Source organism: Pleurodeles waltl, chromosome 4_1 (assembly GCF_031143425.1).
Source record: "Pleurodeles waltl isolate 20211129_DDA chromosome 4_1, aPleWal1.hap1.20221129, whole genome shotgun sequence".
NCBI lineage: Eukaryota > Metazoa > Chordata > Amphibia > Caudata > Salamandridae > Pleurodeles > Pleurodeles waltl.
In genome coordinates, this window is record NC_090442.1 from 1009567957 (window position 1) to 1009586512 (window position 18556).

Consider the following 18556-nt stretch of genomic DNA (forward strand, 5'->3'; position numbering starts at 1 on the left):
CAACACAGCTAGACAGTCATTCTAGGTTTGATAAATGTGTTCTGCAGTTTAGAGGAAACAGTCTATTACCAGGCATGTTTTTAAATTGCTATTTCTTGACAGGGTACGAATGGGGATTTGATGCGTCATTGATGGCCATTCTTTTGCAAAAACCTTGAGTCTCCCAACTCTTGATCATATTTAAATACTCCTCATTGAGATCTTACGTTATTTATTCACCCTGTACCCTCCCATGGCCTCATGATGATACAGCTTCTTTACTCATTGAAGAGACCAACCCTCCCTGGGCACAAAGCAGTGACAACCTGATATAATCTTTAACCATTCCTCAAATTGAGGTCCAACTCTGTACCCTGCTCACCCCCTCTCTAGGGCTCTATAATTAATATGGTGATCCCTAAAGCTGATTTTCCTGGTATCCAACTCTCTCTGCTTAGATTAGCCTCATTCCTCTTACTGACCAGCCTCTTCACCCTACCCCTCACTGACATGAACTGTGATTGCTTTGAACCCCATTTACACTGAATGCCAAGTCACTTTGATGCACCCTGGACACCAATCAGCCCACAAGTAATTCATTGCCATAAAGAAAAAAGTGGTCTGCTACTAGCTCACTCTTCTAAACGAAGTCTAGCAGTTTCTTCAGAAAATGACTTCAAAGGTGCTAGTCTAGCCCTTGTGCTCTTGCATCTGGATGATGGTATCTCGCTGCTTATGGCCTCCTAGAGTCCACCAGAACTCCTAAATGTTATCCTACAAGCTGCAGCCTGTCTCCCGGGCCTGAAGAAATATGATCACATAACCCCACCCTGATTCAGCAGGTCTCAAAATCTACTCTTCTACTCCACTCGCTATGGCGATTTTTTTTTTTTTTTTTTTTTAAATCCTTATTCTTGTCACGCTTTCTCTGTGTTCAGAGAAAGATGTCAAGTTAGTTTGTCTTCTTGCAATACTTTTCCTTGTGACTGCAGAGTTCAGGATTTTGTTAGGTGAACGGTCTGACCTATGTTTCAAAATATATTTCAGTAGCTGTGAAAGAAATGTTTCTTTTACTGTGTGATTGAAAAAATATTTTAATAGAATGGAGAAAAAAAAGTCAGAACACTTTACTTGGTGATGTGCAAATGATTTCTGAAACCCAATTTTCACAGATTAATACACTGTATAGTCTTATCAGTAAAGCTGCAAGTTAGTGGGAAGATCTTTTTTGGACATTTCTTGCAAATTTACTCTTTGTAAATGACTGCGCTACCACATCATGCTTTTGTTATGTATTTATTAAAAGTCAGTGTTTAAACAAACTAAGCAGCACTCCTGCCCTGATGGCAAAGCATTAGTAAACTAAGAGGCAAGTCATGCATGAATCATGTGTATCCTATCTCTGGGGTTTTACTATTATACATGGAGCAAACATTTAGGGTATTTAATCAAACGAGGATTTTTTTTTTTTTTTTTTTTATAGCAGAAATGCTGAACTCACATATTTGAAGGTGCACTCGTGAGAACGAAGAAAAAGGTCTGTAAAATACAATTATTTGCCTAGGATCACACAATTTGAGACCTGTTTCTGGGTCAAGTACTTCACAGTTAGGGTGAGTAGATTATTCGAGCTACTCGACCTGTGGGTCTAATAAAAATTTTATGATTTTTTTTTTTTTTTGTTTGAGGCCTGATGGAACACTGTTCTCTCCTCTTGCCAGCTCACACTGTCTTCAGAACCAACTGCATTATTTACAAAGCCATCGCAACCAACACCCCTGCTTCTCTCACTGCATCGGTGGTGGCTTTCACCACACCAGAAGCAGGGATATTGTCAGATTGGAGACTAGATTGACAAAAAAAACAGAAATAACAGCAGCAGATAGGACTACAATTTTACTTTCAAGCCAGTGTACAGAATGACAGCACTCATCATACATTCACAGAAGAGGCACTAAGAACATACATAAAATGCAATGTTTTTAAAGCTATTATCATACCTGTTACATTGCTTTCTGAAAAGAGCTGCTAATTGTCCCTGCTTTGTAAAACATAAAAATTCACCTCCCTCTATTTTATTTATTATTATTATTATTTTTTCAATCAACCCACTTGCTAAAAACCAGGAGTTGCCTTTCACTTTAACTAAGGTGCTAATGTAACTTTTTTTTGTTTTATATAAATACAGACTGGAAACCATTTGTCTACCTCCTTTTTAAATGATATTTGATGTTGTGTATCATGATTGCTATGTAGGCTGATCCCCAGAGGGCTTTTTTCCTAAAAAAAAAAAAATATATATATATATATATATATATGTGTGTGTTTTTTTTTTTTTTTTTTTCTTTTCTTGTAGCTTAAAAATGGCTGCTACTTGGCATGGGTGCTAATATGCCAGTGTCTTGGAGTATTGCATATGAGTAGCTTCTTATTGCACTAAAACCCAATAAAGTATTAGTTACTTAAACCTGTTAATAACCTAGTCCCATGCAATTTTTTTTAACAAAAAAAAAAAAAGCAGATTAAAACAAGCATTTGCAATGCATTGGTCAAAACTATTGCATTGTGAATTCGTAACTGGACCTTTCTTGCCACATAAATTGGTCAACCCTGCCTCATAATTTTGTCATTTCCTGCCATATAATTCCAGTGGCCCTGCATATAATGAAAGCCTTTCGTTTTACCTTCTTCCTCTGTATGCAGCAAATCATGAAAATGTTGCCATTTAGCATCCTAATTTAAATCTGCCATGCTAATTTCAATAGAATACCACTTTCACCACCCCACCATCAGAGTTGCTGGCTAACACAATTCCCCCCAAACCATACACAAGACAGAGTGGAAAAATAAACTAGCAGGGTTACCCAACTTTATCCAGAGTGTTCAGTCCTAGTGTATTAAGGATGATAAGTTGGCCTGAATCATGGTTTGTAATAAGGAGAGCGTATTAAAACAAGGATAATTATCCTGTAAGCCTTTTATCTGATATTACAAACGACCTTAAAAAAATAAATTAAAAAAAAACTACCGGCTGTAAAACAAAACTTCTAGCCATAAGAAAGCTTAAGACACTTAATGGTGGGAGGGGGTTATTTTGGGTTCCCGACTAACCTAGTGTGAGGAACCTGGAGATGATGTACCCAGAAAGAGAACATTGTTGTGAACATTTTGGTGGTCGGACCATTGTCCTAGGGCCAACACAGACTGAGTTATGAGCAAAAACGTTTTGTAAAAGTAATGCCCAGCAAAGCATTATGGGGTGAGCTTTCGTGCCACAACTATTATGGTATGTTGACTGCAATGCTCAGAACAGTTCCTAGAAAACACCACAATAAAAATAGCATTTGGAAGAAACCTGGTCATGTAACCATAGTCGGCCCTTTTCATAACCACATGAAAAAAGGATGGGATAAAGTAATGCAGTGTAACCATGTATTTAGTCCCTAAAGCGCATAGTGCATTACATGTTTTGAAGGCTAGCAGGCCTATTGCAATAATACTACAAAAAAGGCCCATAAAACATAACTTCTCCCATCTGTTAAATAAAAGTTCCAGCCGTGAGTGCATACAAAGACACTGTATGGTGGGAGGATTTATTATTTTGGGGGCCCCACTGACCTAGTGTGGGGACCTGAGATGTAGACAGTGCAAGTTTGGTGATGGTCCCATTGGCCAAGCATCACCACAGGCTGACTTATCAGCAAAAAAATGTTTTGTAAAAGTAATGCCCTGCAAAGCATTATGGGTCAAGTTTCTGTGCCATGAATGTTTTGATATGTTGATATGAGTGTAATAGTTAGAACAGCCCCTAGAAGACAACACAAAAATGAAAACCGTATTTGTAATCAATATGGTCACATAACTTTATAGTTAGCCCCTAGAGGGCATAACCGCACAAAAAGACAATGGCGATAAATAAATAATGCAGTGTAACCTTACATTCAGCCCCTAGAGAGCATAGTGTCTTACATATTTTCAGGGGTAACAGGCCTATAGCAATATTATTACAGACTAGGACCTTCAAACACAAGCTACTCCCAGCTGTAAAAGAAAAGTTCCAACCATGAGTGGTTTTAAAAAGAGTGAATGGCAGGAGGGGTTATTTTGGGGTCCCCACTCACCTAGTATGGGGACCCAGAGAAATGACTCTTGATTAAATAACTGAACAATGTGACCAGCACGCCAATTGTGCTGATCAAGTTCATGCCGTTGTGCCTGTTTGTGGTGTGAGTTCAATGGCCTCCACGCAGCAGGAAGGGGAGAAACAAAAACAAAATAGTTCCCCCACGCTGAAATATTTTGGCAATCATGCAATTATCCACAAACAGGGGTGGTCTGCAAGGTGGTAGCAAAACCACCCCATGGCAGAACAAACGTAAAGCAATTACCAATGACTAGAAGGGATTTTTGAAAGGCAAGCCCATGAACGAGTGAAAGTGATGGGCGTGTTTAAAAGCCCGCAATACTTACAACAGGTCAAATCACTTGTGCGCTCGGCCTAATTGAGAAAAGACGACTTGGCAAAATAAAAGAAAGTTAGCTTTAAAAATTAAAATTTAGCAAATTTGTTTGTCCTGCTGGCCACGATTTTGCCAGTCACAAGCCTTCTGTTTGAAGGGCACTAGAAGTTGAAAATAACAAATAGTACCTCAGTTATGTCTGGAGCAGTGGGCTGGCACTAATTAAGTTGAATCACTTGGTGCTTTCGCTTCCACAGAGAGAAACTGAAATGATGCCAGTCGTGCTTTTACAAGGAACTCCTCTATGGAACAGAAATGTGATTTTCAGAATAAAATGGGAGTGCTCTAAAGTATCCCAAATAGCTCTAACATTGTATATTAAGTTTTTTTTTTTTTTACTGACCACCCCTCCTTAACAAATAAACTGAGAATCTAGCATAATACCTAACAAAACGGTAGAATGTTTAAGACGTCATCCTTAAACTGGTACTGCTAGACTTGGAGGGGTGAAGGGAGAGACTGCAAAGCCTACTAAGGGTCCCCTCTCATGTTAGGAATGTAAATATAGGCAAATAACAGACCTGCGTCATTGGTGCTGGGCCAGGAGGTATGCAAAGGTCTCAACCCCCTTCACCTTCCCGCCCTGCGGCTGAATGCTCTCAGGCTTCTCTAATAATATCTTCTTCACATTGTTACACTAATAACTTGGCCCTTACTGCACCTCTTCTTGGACATTCATTGGGGTGTGACTTTATCTATGCTCCCTTGCCCTTGCAGCCAAGTTTGCGTTGTGTGGGGGAACCCTGGGGTAGGGGCCTCGATTGGCTGCATAAGATGGGAATCTCAGCTCACCAGGTATCTTGTCCTGGGGGCCTTCATTGTTGCATTTCTAAGAGCTTGTCTCCTCTGGATGGACAGGGTCCTGTCTTTGTGCTCCCTCCTACTTATAACTTGTCTAACCGTTGTTTGACGTGGTGCCTTTACATATGTTGTACTTCCCCTGTGGAGCATGAGGAAAAGAAAGACGGCCTCAAAGACTGAGTTCCCACGGATTACCACCATTGAAAGGCTTCCTGGCACTGGCGTTGGGGATAGTTTCAAAGGAGATTGAGTTGGCAGAGAGATGCCCATCTCTGACCGGGGATGGTATCGCCCACCCTCCTCCACTGTACATCTTTTGTCTCATAGCCCAAATATGGGTAGGCTGTCAGAGGAAAATCAAGATGTGGTCCCAGTGTCTATAGTCTCGCCCTTGAGGGTGGGCTTGTCAGTTGATCTTACTCATGAGCCCACCCAGTCTAGCTCAAGCCCAAGAACAAATGTGTTGTGTAGGTTCTCATTATAGGAATGAGGCTACTGGATTTGGGCAGTAGGATTGCAGGTACTAAGTTCACTTCCACACCTGGTAACACCTGTATGCCTAATCTGTGGTTTCCAGCTAAGTAGCAGCGCCCTAACTCTGACCGAGATGATTGCAGCAACCAGGCACATGGCAAGATGGACTCCTCAGGGAATTGTGGTACATCAGATCACATCCCTTTCTGTTACCAAAATCTCACTCTGGCAAAGACAACAGAGGCAGAGTATCGTTCAATAAGCACTTATTGAAATAACTGCATTTTAGAAAAAAGTATGTGAATAGCAACCACTACGATGATAAAACACAATAAAAGCAAACATGTGGCAAGAAGTGTAAAACACAAAAACAGTCCTACCATACTGTTAACGAGGGATGGATCGATAATCCTGCTGCCTACGCGAAGTAGGAGCACATCATATTAAGCCCAATCTGCCCTTCGGGTTTCCCCCTGGGAAAACGTCATACCTGGAGAAGAGGCCTGAAGTCTGTAAAGACGCCGTCCCCATATGGATCAGTGGTTCAACCATCTAAGCTGGTAGCTGTAGCGAAGCAATCGACCTACAGTTGTGGTCATCTGGCTGGAATCTCCCTCTAGCGTGTCTTGGACCAAAGGCTGTTTAATAATAAAACAGCTAACATTCTAAGAAATAGTACCCGTGTATGAATGCATGTGTTCTGTGAATGTTGGAGACACAGCATACCACGTCTGCAATCCAATCTGACCGTAGCCTTGCAGAGAGTACCAGGTGTCTACTAAGAGCGTACTGTTTACCAAGGCTAAAGGACCGTTTGATAGTAATAATAAAACAGCACTGTGAAAATGACTTGCTGCTAGAAAAATAAAACAATACTGACAAATGTATCTAGGTAAATGGTGCAGCTGCAGGCCTAGTTAGCGAAAATAATGTGAATAAAATCTGGCTAAAATAGCTATACAACAAGCGCAGGAAACGGACGGCAGCACCCAAGCATGGATGTAGTCATGTAAATGTGGGTGCGCAAACAGAGCCAACGTCACCCACCTCCCACCCAGGGTGCTTCTTGTCTGATGCTTATTCAAGGAGGCTTAATGAAACTTTCAATGCCAAATGGAACCAATCATCTCAAGGGTAATGCCTGTCGAATCCAGACTGTTGCAAATGCTGGACTGTTTGAATAATTTGAGAGCTCCATTGCCCAAATGTAGTTGTTGTGTTGTGTGACGAATAAACTTAAGACCTTTCCTGTTCAGTCAGTTTTGAACCAGAATCTCTTTGCCCCTCCGCCCACCCCAACCCCCTCCCCCCCCCCCCCCCCCCCCCCCCAAAAAAAAACCTATGCCAATGCCTGATTCTCACGAGGAGTTGAAAGACAGTGATTCATTGGTTAAATTTGCATTCTATTCTGGGCTCGCAGATATATCAATCTATCAGTAATGTGTAAGGTGAACTGGTTGGGTTCAGATTTTGAGATGTGCTGGGGATAGTGCTATGGTAAATGTTAATAGACCCACCATTGCTGTGCGTGTTTTGACGTATCCTAGGCTCTTTTACATTCCCTAGATCATCTAATTTTCAGGTACTTCCCCTTGTTTTTTTGTTTTTTTTAAAGGTCGAGCGCTCAAGCGCTTTGACCTGTTGTAAGTATTGTGGGCTTTTAACCACGCCCATCACTTTCATTCGTTCATGCTTTTTAAAACGTCACTTGATGTCACTGGTAAATGCTTTACGTTTGTCCCGCCTTGGGGTGGTTTGGTTACCGCTTTGGACACAGACACGGTTACAGGGATAATTGCACGATTGCCAATATACTTCAGTGTTGGCAAACTACTTTTCAGGGTTGAGTCTGCGTTGCGTGCGCATGCGTTTCGCTTGCGAGACACTTTAGGAGTTAGACAAGGGCTCGGAGCTCCGTCCATGTCACGTCAGTTCTTTCGTTGGTTCGTGGGCTTGCCTTTCAAAATCTGCTTGCTTTCATTAGTGGAAGGCACGCATACATCAAGCCTTTTCCAGTGGTTAGCCCTCCTCGAGCGCAGCGACCAAGTAGTGAAACATGCGAGGCTCGCTGTTTCCCATCCGGTTTGTGGACTACTTTTTATCTTTTTTTCACAGCGCGACCTCGCTTGGCAGAAGTCGAGCGCTTTGCATAACATTGACCCTGTTACATGGTTAATTGCACTTTTGCCGGTTACGTAGATAATTGCACTTTTGCTGATAGGTTTCACTACGAGTGAACTGTAGCAATGCGACAGCGCATTTTTTTCTTTTTTTTTTTTCTTTTTCGCCCCCATTTAATGTGGCAAGCAAAGTCCGGTTGGGAGTTTACAACTGCTAATAGCTCTAACTTGGGGAAATGCGAGACCCTAATGCATTGCAAATGCTTGTTTCTTTTGTCTGCGCTTTGTGGCTGCCATGGTGCTCTGAGTGCGAACTCTATCAGTGGTATTGTTTTTACATTTATATGCATTCTGATCTGCTCAGTACACATTCTTTGCAGCAGGCACATTAACCCTGTGTGCTACCTTATGATGACTCCAAGCTGCCCCTAGACAAAAGTAATTTCTCTTGGCTGCCATGCCACTCACAGTGCAAACTCTAACTGCAGTATCTATTTTTTTTTATTTTTTTTTATTTTTTTTTTTTTTTAGTTTTTTTTTTTAACATTGTGTACTCTGATCTGCTTAGTACACATTCTTTGCAGCATGCATATTAACCCTGTGCACTACCTTATGATGACTCCAGGCTTCAATCATGTGAGGTGGCTCTCTTCAAGTGTGTGAAAAATCATGGGTCTTTTGTTCGTCTCCCCGGACTACAGTAGAGACGGTGATCCAGTAAGCTCACGTTCTTAGAGTACAATTATTAATAAATTGCCTGTACCAACTGCTAAGTAAATTTGTTTTGCACGTGGGAGTAATTTGTGCTTTAAGGACCTTGTTTTAAAATAAAAAATAAAAATATATATATATTCCAGTCGGCCGACTAGCCCTTTCGTTATAGCCAGTTTCACTGGAATTAAGTGGCAGAAAGGACCAAAAAATGTGTCCGGGTTCACAAGTTAATGTGACAAAAAAAGTCCAGTTATGCATTTACAATGCCAATAGCTCCAACTCAAGTAAATGCAAGACCTGTTGCATTGCAAATACAAGCTCCAAATGGGTTGCCCAACCTCGTGAAAACCAGTCCCACAGTGATAAGTTTCTTGGGGCATACCCCTACCTACTCCCCTTGTGGCCATAGTCTTGCAGACAACAAAAAGATTTGCTCCTTTGTATAACCTGGACATTGATTTATCTCTCACTGTTCCATCTTTGTCCCACCCATTTCCCCGTGCCATTTATGTGATTGTCCTCGATTTCTTGAACTGTGAGCCCAAATGTATGTTGTCAGAGGGGGTTCACACAAGGGAGGGCTCTGCAGGGTTCTTTTATGAGGTCGAGCTAGTTTTAGATTCCACTCCACCCTTCTGGCCAGTGGACAAAGAACGGGTGTTCTGCTCAGTCAGAAACGGAAGTGGAAATTAAGATGCCTTTAAATCTTAATCTTGTCTCATATGCTCTGTGTTCAGAAACCGAGGTAAAAAGTCAGTTAGTCTTTCTTGCAATGTAAATACTTTTCCTTGTGAATGCAGAGTTCCAGGATGTTGTAATGGGAACTGCCTGACCAATGTGAAATGAAAGTCTTTTGGTATCAGGTTTTTCATAACACACATTTATATAACTAAGTCAACCTTACAAGCATTTCAAAATATATTTCAGTAGCTGTGAAAGACCATTTTTCCCCCTACTTCTTTGTGATGAAAAAAAATGTAATAGAATGGGAAAAAACACTTGGTGATGTGCAAATGTTTTCTGAAACCCAATTTTCAAAGATTACTAATACACTATATAGTTTTGTCAGTAAAGCTGAAAGTTAGTGGGAAGGATTTTGGACATTTCTTGGAAATCTGTCAGTAAATGACAGTGCGCTACCTCATGCTTTAGTAATTATATTTATTCAAAGTGAGTGTTTTAAACAAACTGAGAAACACTCCTGCTCTGATGGCAAAGCTATTAGTAAACTAAAAGGCAAGTAATGCATGGATCATGTGTACCCTATAGGTGGGCTAGATTTATTATACATGGAGCCAACATTTAGTGTATTTACTCAAACAAAAGATTTTTTTTTTTTTGTTACAGCAGAAATGCTGAACTCGCACATTTGAAGGTGCACTCGTGAGAATGAAGTAAAGGTGACTGTAAAATACTATATTTGCTTAGGATCACACAATTTGAGACCCCTTTCTGGGTCAAGTACATTACAGTTAGGTCGAGTAGATTATTCAAGCTACTCGACCTGCAGGTCTAGTAACATTTTAATGATTTTTGAGGCCTGCTCTGAGTTCAACACAACCTTAAGCACTTACAATCTTTTTTTTTTTTTTTTTTTTTTTTTATCTTTTTTTTCTGTGGTGAAATTACTCAAGTCCACAAGCTCCTGTGTTTCACCAACTTTTAGAGGGAGGGGTTGTGCTTACATAATAGATTTTATTTTTGTTGGCTCCCATATTTTGTTTACTAACTTTAATATAGTGCACAGTCTATCCAGCAATCATAACGCCCTGTCCCTAGTGATCGGTGGGCTAAATGGTAGTGCTAGAAGCACAGGGTGTGTGCTCTCATAGATCAAGGTAGGTGGCACAGATGGTCTTGGGTGGAGCCCATGCAGTTCTCTTTTCTCAGGGTGCAGACAAGAGGTTTCCATATGTTTGGACCCATGTTCCGCGAGTGGGGCTATTTTATCGGCATATGTGGGTTTTCATCTAAGGTGTCTGCACTGCTTAGGGCTCCTGTGGCAACCACTAGGCCACAGCAATCCAAATGGTTTGACCACAATTGTTCCAAAGCCATTTGACAACTGAAGACTTTCTTGAAGCACGTTCCTAGAGATGAGGATTATGTTGCTGCCCATCGTAGGAGGTGAAAATTTACATGGAATAGAATGTAAAACCACCTTAAGTAAGAAAGAGCCTGGAATGATTCGTTTATGCCTGTACCACCAAAGATAGTGCTTTGTTTTGGCGGGTAATAAACCAGCCTTGTTTCTCCAGTGCAAATGGCACTGTGCTTTGCCACCATATTACAGAGCAACAATAGGTTGTGCATTTTGAAGGGATTTACAACCCTGGGCTTAGTAGAGGTAATTTGGAGGGGGGGTGGGCCTGAGTAGACTTGCGGGGGTAGATTTGGGACCAGCCTGGACTATGGTCCTCAATGTTGCTATGAGGAAGGGCAGCCCCCGCCCCCCCCCCCCCCCCCCCCTCTAATACTCATGGCCCACTGCTGTAATTGTACCAGCAGATATCCCTGATTGATGCTGCTGTGAAGGTCCTTGGAGGGTACTATTAAATAGGTTGATGTTGTGGGCAGAGGAAAATAACAGTCCCCGAGATAAAAAAAAAAAATGGCTTTAGGCCAGGCAGATTAACAATGGACCAGTTATTGAGTTCATTTTTAATTGTCAAAGTAACTGTTGCCTGACCGGAGTCAATTCACCTGCCCTCCTTGGACCGTGCGTCTATTTTGACACGGTCAGTCTCGAAGTTGTGGAGTGTGCTTCTACATGCCCACACTTCAGCATCTGTGCGACTTTCTTAGGGCTTGATTTGTAACCAGCCCTTGAGAACCAGTAGGGGGGGTTTGCCAGGGGTGTGTCCTTGCCCCTTTCTTGTTTAACCTGTATTTTAATGGACTGGAGGAAGCCCGTCTCTTGGTTAAAGCAGACTGTCTAAAGGTGGGGACAAGACTGCTTCCAGTTGTATTGTATGCTGACGATGTGGCCTGATGATGTGGACTGCCATTGGATTAGTTATTATTGGACAAGTTTGTTGCCTTTATAGCTAGCCTGGGCTGCACAGTAAATGTCACAAAGTCCTATGTGATGCTAGTATACCCACGGTCCACCAGGTCAAAAACGTTTGGTGTGGGAACCCTTGTTTAGCCGAGTCCTGGTCCTGTTTCTAATAAAAACTGGAAGACCCTGCTTGATATTCAAAAAGTGGACCTTATTAAGGCCACTGGTGCGGTGGCTACGTTTGCCGAGAAGATAGGGTCCAGGCTCCTCAGTATTCTAACCAAGGTTTGCCAGGTTAAATGTGTTTCCAATACACACAGGTATTTAGGCAGGATAATTTCTGCAGTTAGTCAAACAATGTATGCATGGCCCCTATACCTTTAAACTGTGCCAACGTTTTCATCACAACTGCCATCAACTTCTTCATACCCAGAAGCTCCCACAATTTAGAAAGCCAGTCAAGTTTCGTCAGGATTTTGTCAGTGCCCCATCGGGAAAGTAAAAGTTGTTTTGCTGCCCCCAATAAATAAGTGATGGCGTGTCCCTTCGCAAATTTCAGAGGGTATGTTGGGATTCGGAAGAGCAAACAATATAGCTAGGGAACCTGGGGATATCACTGTTGTATATGTAGCCTACAGCTGCCAAGAACTCTGTTCAGAAGGCCTTGTTCATAGGGCAGTGCCATAGAAGGTGTGGAAGAGTGCCAACTTGGTTGCAGTGCCGCCATATCATTGCTGCTCCTCTTCCATTGGGCAAATGTGACAGGGGTATAATACCAATGGTGTACAATTTTTAAGGAGCATTCTTTTTTTGCCAATGGCACTGCAGACAGAGACCTGTGCATGGGGTGAAAACTCGCTATTCTTAGTGGTAAATGTGCGCTCACATTCCTCCTCCTCCCATAGCCACTCTGTGGGTGGTGGATGGAAAACCTGGGGCATATTGAGAAATTAATAGATGTCAGAAAGATGTTTATTAGAGGAGCAAGTAAGAAGCCATTGTTCAAAGGCCGTGAGTGGCCTACCTGCATCAGAGGGGATCTGGGGGCTGGAGACCCAATGTCGAATAGCAGTATACGGCCAATATGCAGTAGACAGCAGACCATGTTCAGAATGGAGTTGGGATAAGTCCATCAGTTTTGCTGTGTCAAATAAGCCACCCACCCTCGAGGGGAGAATGGTGGTGGGGGGAGGGAGGGGTTTAGGATTAGAGCCCGTGGCTAGAGGGGGTGGACCGTTTTCATCTAACTTGGACCGTTTTCATCTAACTTGTACCCTATCCCAAACACCCTTTGTAGCTCAGAGTATTAAGGTATAAATCCCCACTGGATGGTGATGTTCAGAAGCCATGGTTGGTCTGCCCGAACCTGCTAGGAAGAAAGAGGCCACAAGCTCTTCACTGCCTCACTGCTCCTGAGTGGCCTCCATCTTGTGTGCTAGGCAATTCAGCTATGAAATGGCTCCAAGACAGGCTCCCTAGTGGCAGCAGGTGTTTGGTAGGGTCCTGTCAACTATTGGCAGCCTCGGGTGCAGTTGGAGTCACCGCAGGGGCCTGGTAGAGCTTGGCATTTACCCTATGTGGCGCCCGTGCAGCAGAGCTCTGAAGGTTCATACCCACACGCCGTCTTGTATAATAACTCTCCCTCCCCTCCAACACCACCAAAAAATCCTTCTGAAAACGTGTTTTCAAGGCAGATGTAGCAAGTCCCTCTAAGTACCCCCAGCATTTTGTGTGCACAGTGAGCTAGGAGTAAAATACATAGAAGACATAATTGAGCTTAGACCACTGTTATGCTGGATGAAGATCTGGCTGGGAGTAATTCCATTTGAACAAGCTGATCCTCGATGATTGCCTGGTCTTTGACCATGTGGACAAGAAATCCCTACGAAAGGAGCAGATACAACTGATGAAACACATGGTTCGGGGGGGGGGGGGGAAGTCATATGCTTTCAAAAGCAGTCCAAACCATGGGTTTGTATTTATCCATTGCAACTAGTGACATGGATAGAATTTTGTTGACTAGATTCAAATGTAATATACTGCATTATCTTCTGGCTTCGCTAGTGCTTGGAGCACTTCCGGCAATTTGGATCCTTGCATCTGCAACAATGTGTCTCTGCAGGGCACCCTTCGTTTTACGATGTTTTGCAGCTATTCTAGCGTGATCATGAGAAGTTTATTATGCCTTTACTCAAATCTTAGAATTTTATGCAAGTTCGACCTGCTCTAATGTTCCTTCATTCCTTGTGTAATGAACACATCATAGTTGCAGTCTCTGGCGTTTTAAGAGTTGGGTTAAGGTCGAGGCATTCTTGGCCTGGGGAATCCTGTTGCTACTATTGGAGGACTTTCTTGCATGTGATACCAGGGTTGTTATTTTCATAGGGTTTATTTATTTGCTGGCTTTTATTATTTTATTTGTAATTTGTATTTATATTGTGCGTGCTGTTTTTGTTTATGTATTATATTATGGCTATGACTATAACAGAGTAATGATTGTTATTATCGGCAGGTTAGGAATTTGAAGTTGTATACTAAAAATAAGTTATATCCTTATATTGACTCGTAGGAGCAGAACAGACCAGGCCAATGAATCTCATATAATCAGTCACTTGGTGACCACAATTAAATCTCTTGTTTGCGCAGACAAAAAGAGCATGCGTTGAGAACAAAAACACTGAAATATTGCCTAATTTAAAAAAAACTACTGAAAAGCCAAGACTGCCATACAATTGTATTTTTTGTTTTCTGAATTGAATAAAAGCTTACTGGTTTACATAGTTTTATGTGTAGTTATTTCTGTACCTTTGTGTATTGCTTTAAGGTTCAAATCCTGGGAATTGATATGGCAGGTATCCCCAGTTTCCATTAGTGATGCAGTGTTCTCCATAGATGTCAAAGGGTTTTTCTGTCTTCAAGAGTCCCTTTGGACTTGTCAGTTCTTCTCCTAGTCACTGCCTCTTTTGAGGCACTTATTGATATGTTGGCACGTTACATTGCCTTCAATTGGTACATAGATGCCTCGTGAAGATACTTCCACGTTAAAATGCCAGAAAGTGTACATACATTGTCTGCTACATGCATACAGGTGGACCCCCTGGTCAAACAACTGATTGCTGGATATGCTTCCGACCCCTAAACGAGGGACCATAATAATGAGTCACCAGTTTGCCCTACTAGGATTGGTGCTGGCTTGCCTCTCACCAGCCAAACATGGATGGCTAATATGCTAAACAGGGGTGGCAGAGGAACGGCAGTTGCGGTTGGTATGCCTGATGAGACTGCAGAAAGGGATCTGGAACTGGAAGAATATGCTGGAAAATCTAGTGCCAATGGGGGAGGGGGGCTCCCCTGAAGCCACCCAGTATCCCGAGCTGGTGGGAAACCATTGCTGAGGCATACAGTGTTGAATCTGGATGGCAGTGCCTACAATTGTGGAGGTGCTCCCCTCCTTCTTGATGCAGCTCAAGGGCTCAGAGTCCAGGTGCTATCACACATGTCCACTACCGCTGCTAGTATTGTATAAATTACTTTTTTTTTTTGTACAAATAATTTCATGTATGATGGTAGTGTAAGCTTGGTTGCTGCTGAGCTGTCTACTGGCTGGGAGGTGGCAGACAAAACAAGAGAGGGTGGTATCTGACCCCCAGAAGCTGTTGTATTGATATTTTCTTTCTTCTAAGAAGTGACTGTTAATAGTGTCTCTCAAGGTTGAATGTCCGAGAGTGCAGTGTTTCATACTGTACTATTCTCAATATACATGTTTAAAATAAATTAAAAAAAGTATAGCTACATTGGCAACCTGCTTTAAGGATATTGATGATTGGCTTATCTGTATGGAAGGAAAGATCTTAAGATAGAGTTTATCCAGTATTCTGTTATTCCCGTGTACTTCCAAAGGTTGGACCATCAAACTTTTAAGAGCAAAATATCCTCTCTAAAATTGTCATTTAAGGTTTTTTTTTTTTTTTTTTTTTGTGTTGGGTGGATGCATCATTCAACTCTGACGTCCTTTATAAAAGAAAATATAAAAAATATCTCCTATAATGCGATATAACACCGCCCTCTACCATCATTAATGGATTGAGTATGGAAGTAGCCTTTTTATTACTTACCCCAAGACATGCCTTACACCCATTACAGTTGCACACTTTTCGGCCACACTGCTGATCACATCTCGGTTTCAGTCCCTACAGCAGCTTCCCTGGGGAATCACTGTATGTCTCACATCAAGTTATGTATTTAATGTCCAGTTTCAGATAAACTTGAGCTATCTGGTAAGAACAGCAAGCCAAAATCGGTCTCTAATCCAACTCAAAATATCAATGCTGTAGAAAAACCCATCTTCAAAATGGGCTTCCAGGGGTAGGGACGCTCTACCTTCACACACCAGATATGCTTGTTCAGACTTCAAAGACTGACCTCAAACTCCTCTTAACAAAGCTCTACTCACTCGCTCTCCACCTGTCTACCCCTCTTCTGACTTTTAATAGCACCTCCTGGAATTAAGCCATGATTCCCATCCCTTGGGTTGCTTCCATGATATGATATTGGCAAATTAATTCCCAGTATTTCAAACTGCACATTGTTTGCTTGAAACTGTTTGAGACATGTCTGCTATTTCACTTGCTGTAGTTCATCATCTTGCATGTTTCCTGTTTGTCCTTACTTGCTGCATCCTTGGACTGTCTCAAACTATTGGATCCTAACTGCCATATTCAAGTTATGGGTTTGTCTAACAGATGTCTTCATGAATTCAAGAAGAATTGAAAACCTGGGCACAGATTTATTAAGAACTTGCATCATATTTAAGCAATATTTACTAAGCCAAGCAAGGGGTGATTTGCACCTCATTGCATGACTTTGCAAAGAAATGTAGTGCAGTGTTGTGTTATGTTTCGTAGTAGTAGGCATTCCATGGTTGGAAGGTATCCCTTGCTGCACAAAAGTAATCCTCCCTGTAGCGCGAGCATCCATGCACCATATCGCAAAGGAGCCTGCGTTAGCGAGCACACAGTGTGCCTGTGCAAGTAAGAAGCAGAAATGTGCCCTATCTTGGTGGTTGTGACACATTTCTGCTCTTTCAGTTTCGCGCAGCACAGCAAGGTATCGTGCTGCATTACATGAAACCTTTAGTAAATCTGTCTGCTGGTGTCTCCCTTACATTGTTATGTATTGGTTATCTTCGCGAACCCCTCTGTCCCCGTCCCTCTTAAATAAAGTATTTATTTTAAGAGCAGTTCATGATGCTGCTGGCAGGTTTCCCAATCACTGTTTTTTTGTTTTTTTTAATTTCCAAGAAATAATTCTCACAGTCAAAATAAAACGACATCCACATTTTTCAAAAATATTGACCTTCTACAAAAAATAAAATCTTTCTATCTTGTTTGTGAGGAAATCTGACTTTATTTAAAAAAAAAAAAAAAAAAAAAACAGCCTGCTTTTTGCCCCCATCTGGACTACTAGCTGCTGGTTGTTTGACTCTGAGTGCACTGAGGCTTGCCAACCAGACCTCAGTGCCAGAGCTCTAACCCATTACAAAAAAGTATGTTTAATTGGAAACCCAAACACAGATTGTGCCACCCTGCATATCATAAAGTATAAAATGTCTTACAGCCTGCCACTGCAACCTGGAAGAGTATTTTTAAACCGCTAGTTTGACTCGACCAATTAAACCAATGGCAAAACCCACACTTCCCTTAACAATTCTATACAACTCTCCCATAAGGAAGGCCTATTGAGCCCTACGGCAGAGGGCTGTATATTGTTGAGTAAGACATGTACTCTAAAATGTCCCACTTGCAAACCCCCCCCCCCCCCCCCCAAATGTTGTTTTTGGAAAAGTAGTAGCCCCATTAAGTAGAACAGAGATACCGGCTGACCTCTAAGCCAAACTAACTTGAAGGTATCCAATTAATTGTGGCATTAAACCGCATTTAATGCCCAAGTTGAATTTAATGCCATGTTTAAAGAAAGGCATTTTTTTTTTTATATTAAGAAAGTTGAATTTAAGGCCATGTTTAGAGAGGCTATTTTTTCTTTATATATTAAGAAAGTTGCCCAGTTTGTTCAGTGGCCTCACACAGCTGCAGGCCATCAGACAGCCTTCTGCCTTACTGGGAAGCAGTGTATATGACTCTCAGATTCCGAAGCAAATGTAGACTGCTGCAGAGGGAGGAATTACCTCCCCTTGCATAAAGCCACTCCGGCAATCACTCTGGTAATGCTGCTCCTTTGTTCAGGTAGACAGGCTGGCAGTGATAACAGTGAAGAAGAAACAATGGCCGACTGGTTTTCACGTAGACAGGTAGCCTTACTTCTAGGGTGGGCTGCTAATCTCCAAACATCCAAGGGAGGGTTCAGACATCTTGACAGTGGATAAAGTAGTGCACTCTAAGATTGCTAGATGCCACACATTGCTGAAAGTTGTAACAAGGTGGGAGGTATTCGGGTAGCCCATGGACTTGTGACTATCATCCCCCAGGGCACTCAGTGGGCATTGAGGTACCTTGGGCTAGCAAAGAGAGGACTGTGGTTCCTGGCTCATGAAAAAGTTGCTTTCAAGCCCCAGAACAAAGAAGTGATCCAAGGGTCCAATACTATCACAAAATGTGCCACATAATTTGCCTTTTATTGGTGCATAATTTAGTTCTCCTCTGTCATGTAATTCCAGTGGCCCTTAAAAATCTATATCTCCGGAACTGTCTGGTAAATTCTTCTCATTGATGTCTAAAAATTCATGAAAATCAAATCTATTTTTATGACTTTGTGTTGGATATCTTTTGTGGCTTTCTTATTCTGTTGTTTGATCCTTCTAAATGCTTTATACTAGTTGTTGTGTTTTTTTTGTTTTTTTAAAACCTTGCTTCTCAAGGCTACAGCTGAACAGGTATGAGTAAAAAGATTTTTACAAAAACAAGCCTGCCTGAACCCAACACAGTTTTGAG